This window comes from Coptis chinensis, chromosome 8 (genome assembly GCF_015680905.1).
Source record: "Coptis chinensis isolate HL-2020 chromosome 8, ASM1568090v1, whole genome shotgun sequence".
Taxonomy (NCBI): domain Eukaryota; kingdom Viridiplantae; phylum Streptophyta; class Magnoliopsida; order Ranunculales; family Ranunculaceae; genus Coptis; species Coptis chinensis.
In genome coordinates this window covers 42,546,824-42,568,577 of record NC_141463.1, presented here as the reverse complement: position 1 = coordinate 42,568,577, position 21,754 = coordinate 42,546,824, and the positions used below count along the sequence as shown (strand labels likewise).

The following is a 21,754-nucleotide window of genomic DNA, read 5'->3' as shown; positions in this document are numbered from 1 at the left end:
CAGTGGAAAACGGGACCATGTACAAAGAAGTAGCAAACTTCCAAAGCTCATATCTTTCAAACCTGGACTCCGATTTTGGCAAGTGAACTGCCAGAACGACCAGAGCGACGAGCTCTAAGCAAAGACAGAAAGTTGTAAAAATGCCAACATCCCGGGCCGCCACTGGACACAGCATGTGGGCCCACAAGAAGTGATGAGTCATTATGCATGGACAAGTGGCAAGTCATGGGCACTCTTGGACACCTTGCAAAACAAGATAAGACAAGAAATTAAATGCATGACTTGACTTTTGAATAGGAAAGGTGTGACAAAATTCGGAGGATTTGTAAAGAAAAAGACAAAACTTGTAATAAAGGTGGGAAGGCTTCACATGAGAGAGGGGGATATATATTTTGGGATGTTGGAGAAAGGATGGTATTCATTCTTGCATTCCATTTTTGTTGTTTACATTTCATGCATGGTATTTTCTCATTTTGGAAGCTTTTGTATTAGGTTGGTACAGGAAGTCTTGAACTTCTAATAAAATCTATTTTCTTCAAGTTAAATTTCCAGTTCTTCCCTTGCTTCTTCATACTTTTTTATTTCATACATGCAAGACATAAAATCCATCCAAGGACCATGAGCTAAAACCCTTCCAAGGGAAGGGTTAATGATGCTCATGTGAAGATCATCTTTGCATTTTAGTAGTCTAGAATCACTACTTAGGAAAATAGGTTTTGATTATACATCCGGTCCCAAAATAACTGAAGTCCCCATCAAGTTTGGAGTGTTGATACTTCTCGGATCGGGCCTCGTCGCGAGACCAATTAACACTAGGTCAAGTCTCATGCGAAATCCTATGGTGGCCGTTAGCCCTCTAGTTTGCCCAAATTAGTGTATAATTAAACCCGGGAGTTGAAGTGATATTTCGTAGAGATGGAATGTTAATTCAACTCCTCATGCTCGTGAGATGAACTTCGAGATGAGTACATCTTACTAGGGACCGATACACTCGACGGCGCTTTTGGTTTGTCTATGAACTTCGAGATGAATTAGAGCTATAGTGATAAGGTGCTCTAAAAGTTTGTAACCCATCTTGCATGATTATGATTAACCCTCTTCCTATATCTCTCTCTCTATCTAGTTTACTAAGAAATCAATCTTTGTAATTCTAATTAACTTGCATTCCAAGTTTTAATTGAGCAACATAATAAATAACCTAAAATTCCTACTAAGCTAATTCCCTTTGAAGCTGTAAATTCAGTTGTGAACTTTGCCTAGTCCTAAGGTTTGGACAATCCCTTACTCGATCTATGCTACCAACCCACGTGAGTATGGTAACTTGACTAGTCGGACGTTTTACGGACTTTGGACTCTTAAATAACAAACCTAAAAACACTGATTATCAAATGGCGCTGTTGCCAGGGACTCCGGACATTTAATATAACAACTGGAATACATCACTGAACCCCCTCCCCTCTCCTACCCTCTCCTCTTTTTCGATTTTTCATTTATTTTATGATTCTACCATTTCTCTTAACTGCTTTCGTTACCGACTTTTATTTTTCTACTTACAGTGTGCACTGCTAACCAAATCGGAATTCTCATCCTTAGGACATTCTAAGAACGTTGTAAGAAGTTGAAGTCCTTAGCATCACTATAGTTTAGGCGACTAACGGTATGGCCCTCGAGGCCATAGCATTGACATCCTTATGTCTGTATGGCATTGGGAAGTCTACTTATGGCATTGGGAGGAGAGGTTTTTTTTTTTAATGAAGGAGGAGGTCTTAGCATCACTATAGTTTAGACGAATAATGGTATGGCCCTCGAGGCCATAGCATTGACATCCTAGGCATTGGGAAGTCTACTTATGGCATTGGGAGGAGAGTTTGTTTTTTTTTTTTTTTTTGAAGGAGGAGGTTGAGAATGAAGAGTGATTTTTTTCTTTGTTTCTGGAAGGGCAGCAGGAGAGAAATCAACAACACGTAGAGATTTATGACTTGGTGTAGCAAGTTAAACAACTAGTCTACGGTTTTCCCTCATTCAATTTTGATAAGAGATTCGAAATCAACGGTCCATAACCCTCCACAATGAGTGCATTTACACTTCTGCACATCTACGTGTAGTTTTACCGACTTTGGTTTCTCACCATCGTTTATGACTTATAGCTCTCATTTAATGCCCCTTCTGGCTTAATCACTTACGCCATCTGGATTTTGGACTATTTTGTGTTTAGTGCTTTCAGTAAAATATGCCCATGTTCACTTACAAAGAAAATTGAAAATGGTATTGTGATATTCCCTTTAGCCGTAGAATTTGTAACAAGGGGTTGCATTTTACAAACAAGAGAGTTTTGAACCTCCGAAATACATCACATAGGTAACATGGTGAAAAATTAACAACTAACATAATAAAGCTAAAATTCTACAGACCAACAGTCGCTCTACAAAGAATGTATAAAGAAAGCAAATTGTCAACACTTGCACTTTCAGCTAAAACTCCCATATTTCCTAATCTTGTCATCCACTCTCGCAGTATACTTACAATCCTGCGAAGCTATTAAAAGTGTAAAGGAAAAATATGTAAACAATACGAGCCAATAATATTAAATAATAACTCTAACAAATAAAATAAAATTAACACTTTTAAAAAAGATACAGATAGTCTCTTATAAAAAAAAGTCCGCACCCCAGGTACATCCAACGAACAAATATGATTATGCAACGCTGATGTACTAATCTGACTCTCTAGAACGCAAGATAGCATATCAAAAACTATTCTTCAAATTAAAATTATGTGCTGATCATCGAGAGAAAGAAGTTGTAGTAACCACGGCAATACAGACAAATCTAAAAAAAAATATCAGTTGCATATACAAATATTTTTTGAAACAAAAGTAACAAAACGCCGTTTGGGGGCTTCAACAATCCAGTTCAATATGGACATATGGTTGCTACTAGAGTAGAAATAAAGGAACGTGGATCCAGATCCTAAAATTGTAGAACCTTACCCAAAACTAGCTCTAGGATACATGGTATAATAGGCTAAAGAGCACTGGAATACCATACTTGAGCATGTGCATCGCTTGCATGTGATCAAAACATGCGTACAGTATGAAGGGACCAAGACTCAAGTAATTGGCCAAAATCCTTTAACCAAAACTGTCTTTCATGTTAACTTTGACCATACGGTCCTAAACAACAAAAATGCCCTTCTGACTAGGGCTTATCGGTCTAAGTCCTAGGGTGACCAGACTAGAGGTATGACCCACTTTGATTTGATTTGATCAGTCAAGGCCATGGCCCACTTTGAGAAATCCAAGTCTTATGGCAATTCGTGGGCCCCAATTTCCTAACCTGTTATATAAGCTAGAGTCGTTCTAGCGTAACAGTGTTAGACAAGTGTGTAACACAAACAAATACAATGCTGCCACATCGATAATACAACTTGATACCACACTAGCCAGTTCCAAAAAAAGTACCGAGAAAAAATTAAGAAAAGATAGAAGAGAGACCACGGCCATCTTCTTTACTACCCGCCGTGACCAGCGCAGACGCTGTCAAACTCTACTGCGCCCTACCTCCTCTCTCCCTCTCCCTTAATATGTTTTTCTCCATCTCTATTGTTCCATTATTCAAACCAAAATTGAAAGACTTAAATTCTAAATTACATTGGCATGGATAGATATGTCGTAACCGACAAAGTTATTAAGTGTTTGACATGGCAAAATATCAAAAGTTGGGATATATTACATACAATATGTGTCCAACATGATCACATGGATACGTATACAATACGGATTATTTTCAAAATATCGCGTGTCTATGCATTATAACAAAATACAACAGATTGAATCACATCATATTTTTTGTAAAAAAATTTATTTGTTTGAGTTGGATTAGAAATATTTAGTTTTACCCATTCAATTAGGAGTGGGTGGGTGATTAGGAGGAGAAGATGGTTTGGAAAGAAGTAAAAAGGGTGAAAAAATAGGAAAAGAATGTGAGGAGAATAGGAGGGAGAGGAAGGTGGCATCAAACTGGTAGTTGGTAGTGGTCGGTAGTTTTGGAGAGGAGCACATGTTTCTTTTTAGTATGTTACCTCTTTTTCCAATTCTTTATGTTGTATTCTACATGGAGTCCCTCTATTGGTTTGTGTTACTCTTGAACTTTGTGTTATTTTATAATTTACACCAAGATTAAAACAATTGATACCTTTGAATAACTCAAAAGCTATATCAGTTTCCTTATCGAGGGCTTGTGCAAACATACACGCTACCTCATAACTGTCAACTACCTGCAATATAATTCCAAAAAGGAGAAATGTGTTTAGCAAATGCCAAAGTACAACATACAAATTGTCAAACTTAAAATGTTATCCTAAAAGATATAAACCTTAACCAAACGCCAAATAAGATTACTATTTTAAGTTCAATTTGTGAATATATTAATCTATCTAATAAAAAGCAATGGTGTGGGACCCGTAGGGCCTCCATCCAATAGTTATCATTAATTTTTTAAGTTGTGATACTGGAAAATAAATCAATCCCAAAGCAGATGCTCCCTTACCATAACACTCGGATCTACTTTGGATCTTATTCTTCAAACAAACTATGTATGCCCTATCCTTCTTGCTTGCCATCCGTAGTTCTTGCTTAAAGTTAATTCATGACCAAATCTTCGGATGCTTGATAATGGCCTAAAGTTAATTAAGTGACCAAGTTAGTGAAGTTACACTCTTTTAGCCAAGGGAATGGAGAGAGTTGGCAAGGAGGGTGTTATTACTATTGCCGTAAGTTGTTGAAATTAGCCCCATTTCTCTTTCCTTCATCCCTTTAACTGTTCTCTTAATGATAAAGAATATGATCATCATTAATCTGTTCTCTTAATGATTGTTCAAGCACTTGTAAATAAGTAATCTATTATGTTAAAATTTACTGCTGCTATTCTCTTAATGATTGATTTATTCCTCTAGGGCATTTATAGTAAATCTCGGTGACATGTTGGAGCGTTGGAGCAATGGTACTTTCAGGTACAACTCTTAATTTGATAAGAAACATCAATAGTGTCCCTTTAGTGAATGAGAGTGCAACTTTATATTCTTTAAGTCATTCTAAGATGACTGCTTGCTGGAATTTAATTATTCTGGTAATAAAACAATATTGGTCATTTATTTTAGGATTAAGTTGTGGCGTAGCTTTACTGTGTTTGCTTTCATATCGAGGAAAGAAACCATCTGGTCTGCGTGTGTATGTGCAATGAAATCTCGACGTCAGAGACCAACCTTCTCTCTGTCGCAGCACATGTTTGAGATAATTATTTAGATCGCAACCTTTGCAGCAATGTTAATTGGATGTGCAAGTGTATTTTTAGTCAATGCCCTTTTCTTTTCTCTAGACCCTCTTCGAGCTTGAGAGCCATTCTTTCTTCCAAACTCGCATAGTTTAATCTCTCACCCTATTATTTGAGAAGATGATTGGAGAAGCACAAGATACAATTTGCCAAGCGATTGAGGTGGCGGATGTGTTCTTCCCGAAATTGCGGTTAGGCGCCCAACACAAAGAACCATCCCACGGCCTCAGTAGATAACGAGGCCCATCCGACGGTCTCTATATAACCAAATGCATAAGCCCATCGACAGTCTCAAAGATTTCCTCGATCCCATGCGGGTTTGCAAGAGAATCATCGTCTCTTGAAACCGCCGTGCGTATTAGTGAATGGGGTGTTTTCTTAATTGTTTTGGTGCAAAAAAAGAACGTAGAACAAAATAGTAATACCCATTTTATGGATCAAGTAAGCTTGCGTTGTTTATTAGTGGTATTTGTCAGTTTTTGTTTCTTTTTGAGTTTTGAACATTTTATGGAAATGTTTTGCAGAGAATTGGTTGTAATGAATCGGCCAAGAGAGTGCAACCTTTAGACCAAGTAAGACTTTTTATGGGGTTTTGTCATTTTTTATTCTTTTTGAGGAATCGACAGAGAAAACCAAAGTTAAAAGAACACAAATCTGTAAAGTATAGTTTAGTCATGGTCTTTACAGTTTAGTCATGGTCTGTTTATTAATTTATTTGTTGTTATTCATATATGTTTAGTCATGGTCTGTTTATTAATTTATTTGTTGTTATTCATAGTTTAGTCATGGTCTGTTTAGTCAATATTGGTTGCAAAATCTAAATGTCATAATATGTGGTACTTTTATATATGTGACCTAATTTACTTCCGCTTGCTATCGTCTGATTTTTATTTCTCATTTGTTTTTTTTGTTTTTTTAATTTCGGCGTGGTTTACTACCATCTAATTTTTTTAATCCCTTTTGTTTTATTTACTGCCACCTAATTTTTATCTGTGTTTACGCCTAATTACTACTACATTTACATGCGAAATAATCACTGTTCGTGGTTTACTACCGTCAGCTACCCTCTAATTTTTTAAATCCCCTTTGTTTTATTTATTGCCACCTAATTTTTATCTCTGTTTACACCTAATTACTACTACCTTTACATGCGAAATAATCACTACTACTTTGTCTTTTTTTTTAGGCACCCTTTTTCATTGCAGATTCGACTTTCAATGGTATGTTATCCCCACCTATCTTTTTATGTTTGTTTCTACAGGTTTTATTGAGTATCTATTTCTATTTGTTTCTATAGGATCCCATAGATAAGGGTAAACGTCCAATGGACCCTTATAAGGATCCTTCGAACAAGAAAAACAATATTTATGTTCCAGTTCAAGATAGACTCTACCTTCAGCCACCTACTCCTCAATGACCTGCTCGCCCCCACGTATTGATAACTTCTATTAACATACTTTGAGTTACCCAAATTGTCCTAACACTCTTATTGGTTTCACATCACATTTTTGAACTCTCTTTCAAATATTTATAGCTTCCTACGCGACCAATTCTTGACAAAGGAAAACGCCCTATGGACTCCTTTAAGGAACCTTCAAACCAAAACAAACATGTCTTTGTTGCCCCCCAAGATAGGCTCAATCTTCAACCGCCTATTGGCTTCCAGGTATTTCTTGCTTGCATTGCCTTATTTATTCTTTTGTTTTATAAATGTCTTCTATCTAATCTCCCGCCATCCGGTTAAAAAAAATGTAATAACCTGATATATCGTGTCCATAAGGTGTTTTAATATACTGATTTTATGAATCTCATTTCCCCACTTGCGAATTAGTTTTCTACACTGTTGCTTATGTATATTGCATTGTCTTATTTCTTCTTTTGCTTTATAAATGTGCAGCGCCCATCAGATAGTGTTCTTCTATCTCATCTCCCGCCATCCGGTTCTCATGTAAGATGAGCTTTAATTAAAATGTAATACTATAATTGCTCATGTATTATCCAAAAGGTGTTTTTGTACACTATAATCGTAGTAAATTCAATGCCATTTAATGCTTGCTTATATGTATAATATTTACCCACTAACTATGTTGCATGTGGTCATCCATCTATTCATTTACAATTTGCTTTTATTTTTGGGCCTTCGATCACTTATTATCCTTGACTACTTTATTTATATCTTTACATTCCACGCTTTTCTAATTTTAATACTAATCGCCATATTTGCTATTATCCATGCATTCATATCTTTACTATTCGGTTGATTATACTTATAATTAGGTGCAGATAACAAATAGAATGCTAGGACAGCGTGCTCGAAGGGAAAGAGAAAGGAGCACTAAACTAATTGGCAACTGTCATGTCATTGACCACTAACTGATGGGTTCAACATTGAATGGCTCTCCTTCACTTCCACAAACTCCACTTCAAGCTGACAAGCATCAAGCACTTCTCCCACCATCCGGTTCTCATGTAAGATGAGCTTTAATTAAAATAATACTATAATTGCTCATGCATTGTCAAAAAGGTGTTTTTGTACACTATAATTATAGTAAATTCACCGCCATTTAATAACTTCCATTTAATGCCTGCTTATATGTATAATATTTACCCACCAACTGTGTTGCATGTGGTCATCCATCTTTACATTTCACGTTTTCTAATTTTATTACTAACTGCCATCTTTGCTATCATCCATGCATTTCTCTTTCTCCCAATCTATTCAGTTGATTATACTTATACTTAGGTGCAGATAACAAATAGAATACTAGGACAGTGTGCTCGAAGGGAAAGAGAAAGGAGCACTAACCTAATTGGCAGCACAAACTTCACCATCCAAGGTGCACAAGTAGTCACACGTCTTGTCATTGACCACCAACTGATGAGTTCAACATTGAATGGCTCTTATTCACTTCCACAAACTCCACTTCAAGCTGATAAGCATCAAACACATAATAGTCCAGTTACACCTCATGCAACACCATACCGATGTCTTTCTTCTTCAGAGTCTCTTTGGAAATCTCTATCATTCCTTAATCCTGTAAGGCTATTTACACTCCCCGAAGAACGTGTCACATCAAGTGCCCATGCTGATTCATTAGATCAAAACAGCACGTGAGTACTTCACTCAGCGGTTTTCCTTAATCAAAATCTATATATAACTCACCTGTGCAAGTTTCATTGCAGTACATGTATCTCTTCTGCTTCCGTATCCTTACCTCATGCAATTCCACATTCAACCAATGAGAACTTTGTACCAACACCGTCTCACCAAAATGCAAGGTTAGTATGTGGTTTATTACATCTTTCTCTTGGTTCTTTGTGGTTTGGTTTATAGTTTCAAAGAAAACCATAAGATCATACCTAACATCACAAGTTTCTTCGCATTACGCATAACTGTAGGTCTTCTACCTCATCCTTTGTCCATCCAACATCACATTCGACAAATGCAGCTTCTACATCATCATCAACTAACCGAAATTCGCAGTACACTTCTTCACACTTATTGAAATTGGAATACCAAAAAAATGGCACCTTTGTCTAAATATATACAATTATTTCTCTTGTAGACAACAACCATTTGGGGATCCTGCACAATATTGTGAGGAGCTTCACCATAATGGTTTTGACCGTCCAATTTCTGCTAATAATGCTGACATAAGTGATGATGAAGATGAAGTTGACATAATTTCTGCACAATCTGATTGAACAAGGAAGACACTCCTTGGGGAGAATGGATGTTCAGTGTCCATTTTGTAATGCACTCCATTGGATGGATGAACGCTTAAAAGATTCATCATTATCACGTCCTCGATTCGGGACTTGTTGTTCGCAAGGGAAAGTCAAATTGCCTCCATTACAGCCATTACCTCCAGCCCTTAAAGCTTTATATGATGGAAATGATCGCAAGTCAAAGTCATTTCGGAAGTACATGAGACAATACAACCAAGCTTTCGCATTTACGAGCCTTGGAGGAAATGAGCGTGTCTTTACTGGACGAGGTCCAAGGCCTTTTACTATACATGGTCAGTTGCGTCATAGAACTGGATCTCTAATTCCTGACACTGGGCGGCAGCCAACTTACTCTCAGCTTTATATATATGATCCCAGTGCTGCATTGGATATACGTCAACTTCGTAATCCCCATTTGAACACAGATGTTCTGAAGATAATTCATGCAACTATGCTCCAGTATAATTGTTTCTCTCGCTACTTTTGCCACGATAATGATGTTCTTAGAACTGCCTCTCTTCAACATGGTGAGAACTTCAATGTACCTGCTTATTTGCATTACGCTGCTACTAGAGACAGACGTCGTTACAACTTGCCAACCGCGCAGATGAGATTGCTATCATTTTACCTAGGGATGGCAATGGGGGATAATATGAGGGATATTGTGATATATCTTAAAGGAGGGCAAGAATTCATGCAGATCGCTGAATGTCATCCAAATTTTACTTGCCTTTGCATTATGTGCTAATGTTTCCTTATGGAGAGCTTGGGTGGTCACGATATGAGGCGTTCAAATACTAATGACCCGATTGACACGATGGATGGATTTCTACTCTTATCGGATATTTGAACGCGGAGAATATTCCCGCAATCTTACGCGGTCACAAACTATTTCAAGAGTTTCGTGGATGGATGGGCGTTGGATCGAACGTAACAAAATGAGATATTATCGGCTACTGACAAGACAAGCTTCGCTAAACTTTATCAAGGTATCACTAATGTTGCAGCTGAAGCTTTCGACCCAAACCAGATTGGAAGACGAGTGGTCTTACCAGCATCTTGTGTCGGCAGCCCTAGGCATATGTTCGAAATTTTTCAGGATTCAATGGCCATCACACGTTACAATAAACATCCTGATATATTTCTCACAATGACTGCAAATCCGCACTGGGACGAAGTTGTTGAGGCATTGTCTGAGCACTAAACTGCAACTCATCGACCAGAGGTCGTGGCCCGTGTCTTTGAACTAAAGCGAAGGGCTTTGATGAAGGAAATTAAAAAGAAAGGTGTGCTTGGTACTGCCGTTGCACATGTCTACACCATTGAGTTCCAAAAATGCGGGTTGCCCTATATGCATGCTCTTATATATCTCCAACATTCCGACAAGATCCATATACCTGCTCAAGTTGATCGCATTGTATGTGCAGAGTTTCCTGATCCAGAAACCGAACCTGAGTTATTTCGAGCCGTCCTCACATGTATGGTTCATGGTCTATGTGGACTAAATAATCCTAACTCTCCGTGCATGGTAAATGGTAGATGCAAGCATCACTATCCCCAGACTTTTGCAGATGCTACCACCATGGATAAAGATGGATATCCTATCTACCGTCGTCGTGACAATGGTATATCATATATTGTGAGGGGGCATACAGTTGATAACAGGGATGTTGTTCCTTATAATCCTTATCTTTCTAAGATGTTCAACCGCCATATTAATGTCGGCTTTTGTCTTTGATCCGTTGTGTTAAATACATTCACAAGTATATATTTAAAGGGCATGACATGACAACAATAGTGTTGAATGAGTTGGATGAGATCCAACAATACTTGATGCGAGATACATTGGCCCACCGGAAGCGGTTTGGAGATTATTAAGTTTCCATCTACATGAGGAGATTCCCACAAAAGTCGCGCTTTGCACTTCATCTCCCTCGAATGCACCGCGTAGTTTATAAAGCCGATGAACCAATACATGATATACTATCAAGGGCGAGCCAAAAGTCAACTTTGATTGCCTTCTTTGATTGTTGTGCATCGATTTAAGAGCAAGAAGCCTCACTTATCAAGAGTTCCCGAATACTATGTCCGAACAAACAATCTCAAACTTGGACAAGAAGGATAATGAGAGGGAAATTTGCTATTGGTAGAATGTATTTCGCCAATCCTAATTCGGTGAGCGATTTTACTTGGCGCTTTACTTCTAACCGTTGTAAAAGGACCTCAATCATTTGATGATCTGAAAAGGATTGGTAATGGTCCTCCACTTCCAACTTTTAAAGATGCATGTGTTGCCGGGGCTTCGGAAGATGACAAATAATGGGTGCAATGTCTACAGAAGCTTCACCATACTGATGGATATCATCTTCACCGACTATTCTCGTGGTCATTCTCGCAGAGTGCAATCCTTTGCAACCCTAAACATTGTGGAATGATTTTTGGGAAAATATATGTGATGACCTTCCACATAAGCTTCGCAACAATGTTCAACATTCCATAACCTACCCCTCTGTGAAGTGCAAGATTATGGTTTATTTCTCTTAAATGAGATTTTGATAGAGTCGTAAATCACTGGCTAATTTCCCTCTAATGTCGCTGCCTCTGTTAACTACAAGATGGAACTTAGTTGTTGCAAACCGACTCATATGGGACCAGCGACAATTTCAGTTTGATCCTCAAAATGCAAAAGCACATGGCAATAGGGTTCTCCTAAATGCAGAGCAACACTTTTCATATCAAACAGTGATAGATTCCGTTTCCCAAAATCTAGGGAAACTCTTTTTAATGGAGCAGTAGGAGCGAGGCAAAACTTTTGTTTACAACACAATCGCCGCACGTATTGTCGTTGAGGGCATATTGTTATTATGCTTCATCCGGAATAACTTCATTACTATTGGTCGGGCGGTCGCATCTCTTTCACTCGACCTTCGCATCCCACTAGATATTCTTGATACCTCTGTTTGTGGGTTTAGTAAGAATTCAATGCACGCCGAATTATTCAGGGGAAGCTAAACTTATTATTTGGGATGAAGTCCCAATGCAAAATAAGTTTTGTGTGGAGGCAGTTGATCGCGACACTTCGGGATACTCGCGACAATAATAAACCTTTTGGTGGAATAACAGGTTGTACTTGGTGGTGACTTCCGTTAATGCCTTCCAGCTTATACCAAAAGGGGTTCGAGAACAGATTGTCGCGTGCTTCCTTGCAGTCTTCCTTCCTCTGGAGTCACATTCATGTTCTAACTCTTGCCCAAAACATGCGATTGGAAAATGGAAACTCTGCAAATATTGCGTTCGCAAATTTCTTAATGGAGGTACCAAACTATGTATTTTTCTTTGTACTATTTTGCTTAATATTGATATTCATTTGCATCATTCTTTGTACTATTTTTATTCGTACTAATATTCATTACTATTTTCTGGTTAATTAGATAGGAAGTGACCCAAGCGAGACAGTTGAACTACCATCAACAATTCATCGATGTGCAAATCTTCAGGATCTCATTTCTACTACATATCCTCAGCTAAATCAACCTACCACAGTTACACCGGAATATTTAACTGAGCACACAATTCTATCTGCACGCAATGATGATGTCAATAATATTAATGCAACAGCTTTAGATATGTTCCCAGGAGAAAGTACTCTATTTCTAGCTGCAGACAAGATGGAAAACGAGGATGCAACGAATCCAGCCAATATTAATCAATACCCAAATGAGTACCTAAACTCACTTGATCCAAATTGGTACCACCGTTTAGCCTCAACCTAAAAAGTCGGTTATCCTATAATGTTGTTGCGAAATATTGCTCTCAAAGATGGATTATGCAATGGAACCCGATTGATGGTGGTCCACTGTCGACCTCACATTCTTTTCGCAAGAATTTTGACTGGTGAAAAAGCGGGTAATCATGCATTTATTCCAAGAATATCTTTGTCACCGCCGTCTTCGATTTTCCTTTTCATATAACAAGAAGAAGACAGTTTCTATGCGTGTTTGCTTATGCAATGACTATAAATAAGTCACAAGGACAATCGGTGAAGTATGTGGGGATTGACCTTCGCGACCAAGTTTTCAGCCACGTCAATTATATGTCGCACTATCAAGGTGCACTTCTTCGATAGAATTAGTATTCTCCTCCTCCCAAATTCGAAAGTCACACCCCAAACTTTGTTTACCCGAAGTCTTACTATAATCTGTAAGTTCTTTTCATTTATAGTCACGTGTTGAGTAGTTTATCATTGAATTTATAGTCATCAAATTGATACATTTGTATTTGCTCTTACTTGGTTAATTTGCTTCGTTCAAATTATATAGGTTTTTCGAGTTGGTGTGTAATTACATTTTGTCAATATTACGTTGAAGAACTTTTTGCGAACCTTGGTTAGTTTTTTTTTCCCCTAATTTCTTCTTTTTGATATTACAACACCTGAATTTATAGTTCTATACAAATCTATTTCAATTCCTACTAAATGGTGACGTCTGTTTATATGGTATTTAGCTGAACGAAGAAATTTCAATTCTCATATCTTCAAACTTAGTGATTTCTGCTGATTCTCATGTATGTTCCTTTTCATTTTTTCATTTTTCCTTCCCTGGTCTTTCTCTACTTATTGTGTTGTTTAATTTTTTCATTCATGAACGTGGCAATGGGACCTTGGCCAATCACTATAACTTAGTGATCTCTGCTGATTCTCAGGTCAAGTGAAACAGGTAACATCTCTTCTCTTATAACTCAATCTCTTTGATTTTCCATGTAAAGATTCAGTTAGTTTTAAAATCGTTTAGCCAGAGATGAATTATTTGTTTTCTTCTATGTAAAGGTTTAGTCTGAGCTTTTTCTGGTGTTGCTACAGGTATTTATTTGCTTATTTATTAAGGGTTCTATTTTTGGGTTTTGGGTTTGTCGAAAAGTATTAATTTTGATTGATTTGAGCTTTGATTTGGTTCTGCTGCTTTTATAGGTATTTTAGTGCTGGTAGCATTTTGGTGGCTATTGTTTGTTCTTTGATTTATTAGTGTTGTTACAGAAAGTCACGTTTATGGAACTATCCCAATAGAAACTTTAGGAAATATGGTATATGTATACATTGTAAATATCATTTGTTAAGGGTGTAGACCTTTTGATAGTTATGGGACTCGGATGTATGTATTTTACTTGTGTTTTCGGTAATGACTTTGTACGAGGTGTTTTGATGATCTGGCATTAGTCGAGACATTCAAATACTTTGTAATGTTGAAGTGATCTCATTTTTTTAAGCCAATTATTTGACTGCTCAAGCCGGCATTTGTCGAGACGGTTAAATAACCGATTAACCAATGAGAAATATATGATTGTGATTTTCAGGTTATGACAAGTTTATATTTATGAAATGTCAAAAATACAGAGGAGATCTTTGCCGAAATTTTACTATAAAACCACGTGTCATAGGTTTGTAATTGTTTTAGTTTTGGGCTGTTACATATTTGCTTGTTCCAAAACTAGAAAAGAGTCTAGAGGTGAATACAATCGCTCATTGTTTCACTTTCTAAATTGTCAATTTCTTCTTCCCTTTAGTATATATAATATTTCCTACTCACTCTATTTAACAATTTAAAACAGATAATTACATACTTCTTCGATGAAGTTTCCTCAAGGCTTAGGATTTATGATAATGACCTTGACATTGGCATGAGGATGGGGTTTTCGGAAGAGTTATGATTGTCAACAATGTTATCATCCTCAGATTTCTTACACTTTTTTTGTACTTGGCGTACTTTTTGTGTGGGTGCTCTCTTTGGTAATCTTTTTTGATGTCCTCATTCAAACCACTTGTGGGAGTCGATTATGTATCTATTTCTCATATTGTTCTTATTTCACTTGGTTTAATTGGTGTTCTTCTATGTTTAAGTCTATTTAGATGAATGAGTCTAGAGCATCTATGCAAATCACTATCGGATTTATCGAATGAGAATTATCTTTGCAGCCTTTTAACATGATCCAAAACATTGGAAAGTCATAAAATAATGGGGAGGTTCTATCTAAATTACCCCTTAGTTGGTTCAAGTTAGTGTGATGTCGAGTTTCTCAGCCTAATAATCATTCTTGACCATAAATAGAACAATATCCAGTATAATAAAATCAAAATAGTGTGTTCAAGTTCAGTCGCTTTATAGAGTTAAAGCGTCAGACGACTCTATCGATGCCGTCGCACGGGCATACCCTAGTATAAATATAAGTTACAAGAAGGAAGAAAATTCCTCGAGTTATAGGATAGGGCATAGTACAAAATATCATGATATGGGTATTTATCGATACTCAATTTCTAGATATGTATTGTAGATATATCCCTCTCTTTGGAGATATTTGACATTGTTTCACATGTAAATATCGTGGATATATCTAAAATATCATGGATATTATGGATGTTTATTTATATATCATGATACATTATTTATATTTATTTAAAATATAATGATAAATATTAAATAAAATTGTTATATACACAAAATATCGCTAAACATCTCTAAATATTGCAAAATATCTCCAAATATCACAAATATCACAAATATTATCAAAATATCACCGATATTTGCAGTCGTATATATCTCTTAACATATCGTGATATTTATATATCTTTTTCTGAAATATGGATAGATATCCCCAAATATCGTGATATATTGGGATATTTTGTACTATGGGATAGGGTTCCCACCATAAAAACAAGAAGCTTCATATCTGTTTGCACTCTAGGAAAACCTAAAGTACAACTCCTTATATCTTAGATTCGACTCTACTAATCAGATCTATAGTAATATCTATATGACCATTCCATGGAGGTGATAAAGCCTCCATTCTAAACCATAAGTGTTTCCAGTAAATGTAATTCATTTAAATCTTCCTGAAGCCCTGGGTGGAAGAGGGATCGGATCCACATCTTTCCCTTTGGGCTTGCTTCCTCTCTTCTACTGAACCTGCCATTCTACCCCTTCAGTTTGATGCTGATTTGTTTCTTCCTCTTCTTCTTCATCAACCGTGTCACCAGCCAATGTTTCAAAGAATAGAATTTGTTTCTTGCAAGATATGAAATCTGTTACCTTCGGTTGAGCACGATGCTTGGGATGCCTAGGCCTCTCGTTAGTTGGTGAAATATGATGTGGAGAACCCGCTCGATTGGAGAATTGAATCCTCAACAATAGCATCTTCGACATCAACATTGGGTAAGGCCACACCTAACACCGTTTAGAAGGAAGATTATCTCTAGTTTGATTTGTCGATCATATATGGAGTATTTGAGACCAAGTTATGAGCTTCCTACGAAAACTTCATCACTCTAGCTTACATCCGAATATTTGTAACCCAAGATGTAACCTTGCTCGATCTTTGCCACTAAATAGTAGCTATTTACGCCTCGATAATAGCATCCGCTTTCATGAACTACTACGTAATAGAATTTTCTTGACAAGGAACATCTGGTACAGTAGCTGTAATAGGTACTGAGGTACTAGCTTTTCCATTAGGGCATCTCCAATGGAGAGTGTAAATCTCCACCTCCACATAGGTTCCATGTAGGCGCCACTAGGATTTTACACTCTTATTTTTAAAGTAATAAAGATACACCTCATGACTCTTCCAATGGTGGTGTGGAAATAAGAGTAAAACAACAGACGTTAACCGTTGCAAGTTTGCAAAAGTAAAATTTAAATAGAGAATCGCACGTCACTTCAACTATCGTCCGTATTTCAAAAATCTGAAAACAAACGTAGCGACGGTCATGGCCCGTCGCAAATGAAATATTTTAACTTCCCGCGTCTGTTGAAGTGACGTCCGGACTTAAAAAACCCACCAACGACATTTAAAGCTACGTCCGTGTTTCTTATTAGCTAATAGCATGAGGGGAATTTCCACCAAATTTTAACAACTAATAGCTATTGTATACGGTTTACCCCCTCCATTGGAAGGAGTTTTTTCAAAATAGGAGGGTAAATTTCACACATTATACGCTTTACACTCTCCATTGGAGATGCCCTTAGTGACCTTATTAGTTACCTCCATCCATTTATTTCTGCTCTCCTCTACTCTCTTTTTCTTATTTTTCTTCTTGTTCCACCCCTCAGCTTCCCTGGGAGAGTGGCTACTACCACAGTTTTATTCTTCTCCAAGACGATGTCTGATTTCAGCTTTCAGCAATCGATTACAAGATGCCCAACTATCTTACAGTGATTACAGAATTTTGGCAGTTTCCCAACTTGAATTGTTTGCCAAAACTCTGTGCTGGCTGAGTGGCAGCTTCAACAAAACCTTGCTCTGGGTAACCAACAAAAAAGTTCGCATAACAGCCGTAAGTCTTTTTGAGTGTGTTTTCATCGACTTGAATCGGGTAACCAACTGATCTACCAAGAGACATAACAGTTTCTTCTTCCCAATATTCCATAGGTAGACCCGGAAATTTAATCCAAACATAAGCATGTGTCTGTTTTTGGGTCTCTGGTATAAAGTTCTTTTCCCACTTGCTTAGTCTTAAGATTTGATTTTCAAATTTCCAAGGACCACCGCACCAGACCTTAGTGATATTTGCAGCATTATCAAATCTTAAGAAGAGGTATCCTTTACCAATGGGTGTGATAACCCATTCTCCATTCGGTTTCCATTTTAAGGCAGCTTCTGCTCTCAGTTCTTCAATCGACATCATATTAAGATCAAAACGAGGGAATATTTACATTAATCTAACCCTCTCATAAGCAGATATGGAGATCTTGATTGAAGGATACTCGCCTTTGTGCCCTGGGATGGGTAATTCTGCAAATTCAACTTGTGTGGATCCTCTTTTTTTTCGCTATTTCTGCATAGGAAGTTTTGTTTTGTTATTCAGTTATCATCGTTGCTTTTGGTTGATCTTGAGCAATAGCTTCTTGTGTTGAAGCTTGCCAGTAGGAGCTAGATGTCTTGGTCACATCTGCTAAAGGTGCTTCCTTTTGTTGTCGTTGAGTGGGTACAGAGCCTCCAAGGAAGCCGCAAGGACATACGACCACCATTGTAAGCTAAAAGCTGAAGTCAGACACAAGTAACGGGGGTCAACCTTAGTCAACCCCAGATCTACTTTCCCTTGTCTGCCATTAACGAAAGCTTGCATTCCTATCTCACGCCAAATGAGACTAATTTGGATAACATATAGCCATAATCTTCTCTGTGAAACTTTCATCACACCTTTCATCTACATTCTTTTGTCAATTTGGAAGTTTAGATGTAGTCTTGGTTTCTCAAACATTCCCCCCAAATTGTCCTCTATTTTATGGTGCTTAAAAATTGGCTATGAAAATGCTAGCGAACTGAATTGTGAGGGAATTTTATCCATTATCAACTAACAAGATTTATGCAAAGCAGTGTTTAGAGATCAAATTGGGAAAATTAGAGGTGGCACCATAGCACAAGTACCAAACGTATTGGCCGTGTGGAGTTGGAGTCTATTCACGATGGATTTCTTGAAGCTGAAAAGTATGGCTACCAACACATCACAATAAGCAATGATTCAAAAATGTAAACTGGGTATCTTGATGGAGTGTTGGTACCTCCTTGGAGCTCAAAGAACCTGCCAGACGAGGTTTTGGGAGTCTATAATAGGTTCATAGAGGTTGATAGCCCGCTGTGTTTTCTTTCCCATACTTTTATTGGTAACTGTGTTTTCTTTCTCATACTTCCAAATTCCAATAGGACAAATCTGTTCTTTTGTTTTGGACTTGTATTTCAATTATTTTCTTAAATACAAAGTAGATTATCGTCTAAGGCTTAGATTGAAGATTGAACATACGAAATGATTTTTATTGAGGAAAAAAAAAAAGAAAAAAGATTGTTTTGAAATTTCTAACATTGCCAAATTAACTTTGCAATTAGGGGTGTTCATTGGTCGGTTTCGGGTTCAGTTCTATTTTTAACGGTTCCTACTGGGCTCGATTCTTTCGGTTTTTTTCTTATATTTAGAAAATCCGGAACCATACCCATTAATTAAGTCGGTTTCGAGTTCGAGATTCGGCTCCTTCTCGGGTTATATATTATTATTATTAAAATTATGTTTTTAATTATGTAACCGATATAAAAATTGGTTTTTAGTGCAACTGATATAAAAGTTGGTTTTTAATTACACTTCGATCCCACCGATATTTTTGTCCTCTCATAAAAAGTAATGGTCCTAATTTTAATAATCTTTGGAAGTTATTTAAAAACTTTAAATACATACATCTCATAAATTGTACGTACGCATGTATTAACTCGAATTTTAAATCAAACATGTATACTTAAACTATACGTAAATGCATCCTATATAAATAGATACCACACTAAATTTTAACATGCAAAATAATTACGTATGTGTACCGCAGTTGTTAGCATTGCACGTATTCATTATCATATATATATATATATATATATATAGCCGATTCTAAAAGGAACTTTAAATAAGTCTTAAATCTAAAACACTCCAAACTTCACTTTACAAAATGATTTAAAACTAATCTTTTGTGCATATGATCTACTAACCATAAAGAACATCTCTACAAAAATTCAACTCGTTTGATATCCTCCAACTTAGATAAAATTATTTTCCACTTTTGAAAATATATATAAAGGTCCGAAATATCTAGTTTTTGCAATCATCTTTTTTGCCAATGTTAAAAATTGTCAAACGAGTTGAATTTTTGTAGATGTTAACATTATGTAGATCATATGCACAAAAGATTAGGTTATAAAATCATTTTAGTAAAAAAAATTATGTGTTTTAGATTTGGTACTTATTTAAGGTCCTTTTAGGAGCCGGGCTGTATCCTAAAAGGGCCTTAAATAAGTACCAAATCTAAAACACCCACAACTTCACCTACAAAATTATTTAAACCCTAATTTTTTGTGCATATGATCTACTAACCATAAAGAACATCTCTACAAAAATTCAACTCTTTTGATATCCTCTAACTTAGATAAAATTGTTTTCCACTTTTGAATATATATATAAAGGTCAAGAAATGTCTAGTTTTTGCATTCATTTTTTGCCAGTGTTAAAAATTGTCAAACGAGTTGAATTTTTGTAGATATGTTCTTTATAGTTAACAAATCATATGCACAAAATATTAGGGTTTAAAACCATTTTGTAGGTGAAGTTATAAGTATTTTAGATTTGGACTTATTTAAGGTCATTTTAGCCTGGCCAGATATATATATATAAAAAAAAAACAACTTCAACCTACAAAAATGATTTATAACCTAATCTTTTGTGCATATGATCTATTAACCATAAAGAATATCTCTACAAAAATTCAACTCGTTTGATATTCTCTAACTTAGATAAAATTATTTTCCACTTTTGAAAATATATATAAAGGTCCAGAAATGTCTAGTTTTTGCAATCAAATTTTGCCAATGTTAAAAATTGTCAAACAAGTTGAATTTTTGTAGAGATGTTCTTTATGGTTAGTAGATCATATACACAAAAGATTTGGTTATAAATCATTTTGTAGAAAAGTTAATGGTGTTTTAGATTTTAACTTTATTTAAAGTCATTTTAGAGTTCGGTAGATATATATATATATATATATATACAATAATTTCTCTAAAAGTAGCTAATGAAGTTAACTTAAAATAAGTAAATGTAAAGTAAAATTTCACCTACAAAATGAATTCAAACCTATTTTTTTTTATTTTTTTTTTTTTTTTTTTTGTAGTTTATGAAGCACTCAACATAATGATTATCTTCCCAAAATTTCAGCTCATTTGGAAACCTCTAACATAGATAAAAATTGTTGTCATCTTTAAAAAGAAATCTAACGGTCCATAAATGTTGAATTTTTGTAATTGTTTTTTGCCAACGTTAGATGTTTCCAAATGAGCTGAAATTTTGTAGATATGATATTAATATTGAGTATGTCATATCTACAAAAAAAATAGGTTTAAATTCATTTTGTAGGTGAAATTTTACTTACATACTTATTTTAAAGTTAACTTAAGTAGCTACTTTTAAGAGATATATACCAAGCACGTGTAATATACATAAATCCGTGTAATATACATAAATATATATATATCAAGCACGTGTAAATTTTACTTACATACTTATCAAGTACATGTGTAATATATATCAAGCACGTGCACTATATACATAAATATTATCACGTACACGTGTATATACAGTGTATTAGTTACTTTATAATATACGTGTACACGTTGACATTATTATTAACATTTATAAAACACAATATTTACACAGTGTAATATATTATAAAATATACATTTAACAACATATATTCACTATATACTATATATATATTTTATAGACTTTTATACCTAAGCAAATACTATACTGTAATATTTGAGTTCATCTTTATTAAGTGTAATAACTTAATAAAGAAATAGAAGCCAAGAAGTAGGTAATGACTTTTCAGTTATCACTTATGATTATGACGTTAGTTCCTCACTCTACTATAGCTAGTACGTGGGCTACTTTAGTGTCACTCGTGCAAAGCAAATTTGAACATGGACTGTGGTCTGGGCCCCTTATTTCTAGTAGTCTATCTACAGTTCTACACTATTGAATCGGGCTTATACTGTTGAGATTGAGTTTGTGACAGGTTGACAAGTTGACAACCAACACTAGCATTTTCCACAATTTACAACACCTAAACCTAAGAACATTCCCAATACAAACAGCAACTTGTTACCTCCACATAGGC

General features: G+C 36.0%; 2 long non-coding RNA genes across 2 annotated transcripts; both read left to right on the top strand.

Moving 5' to 3' along the window:
• Positions 1–4,862: 4,862 nt before the first annotated feature.
• LOC147481516 (uncharacterized) lies at positions 4,863–14,744 on the top strand. The gene is made up of 5 exons (XR_015205753.1): positions 4,863–5,010; positions 5,855–5,902; positions 6,517–6,550; positions 6,628–6,996; positions 14,664–14,744. It is a non-coding gene; the product is annotated as an uncharacterized LOC147481516 (long non-coding RNA).
• Positions 14,745–16,485: 1,741 nt separating this feature from the next.
• On the top strand, positions 16,486–18,272 carry LOC147481515 (uncharacterized). Its single transcript, XR_015204731.1, has 2 exons — positions 16,486–16,542; positions 17,159–18,272. It is a non-coding gene; the product is annotated as an uncharacterized LOC147481515 (long non-coding RNA).
• The last annotated feature ends 3,482 nt before the right edge of the window (positions 18,273–21,754 follow it).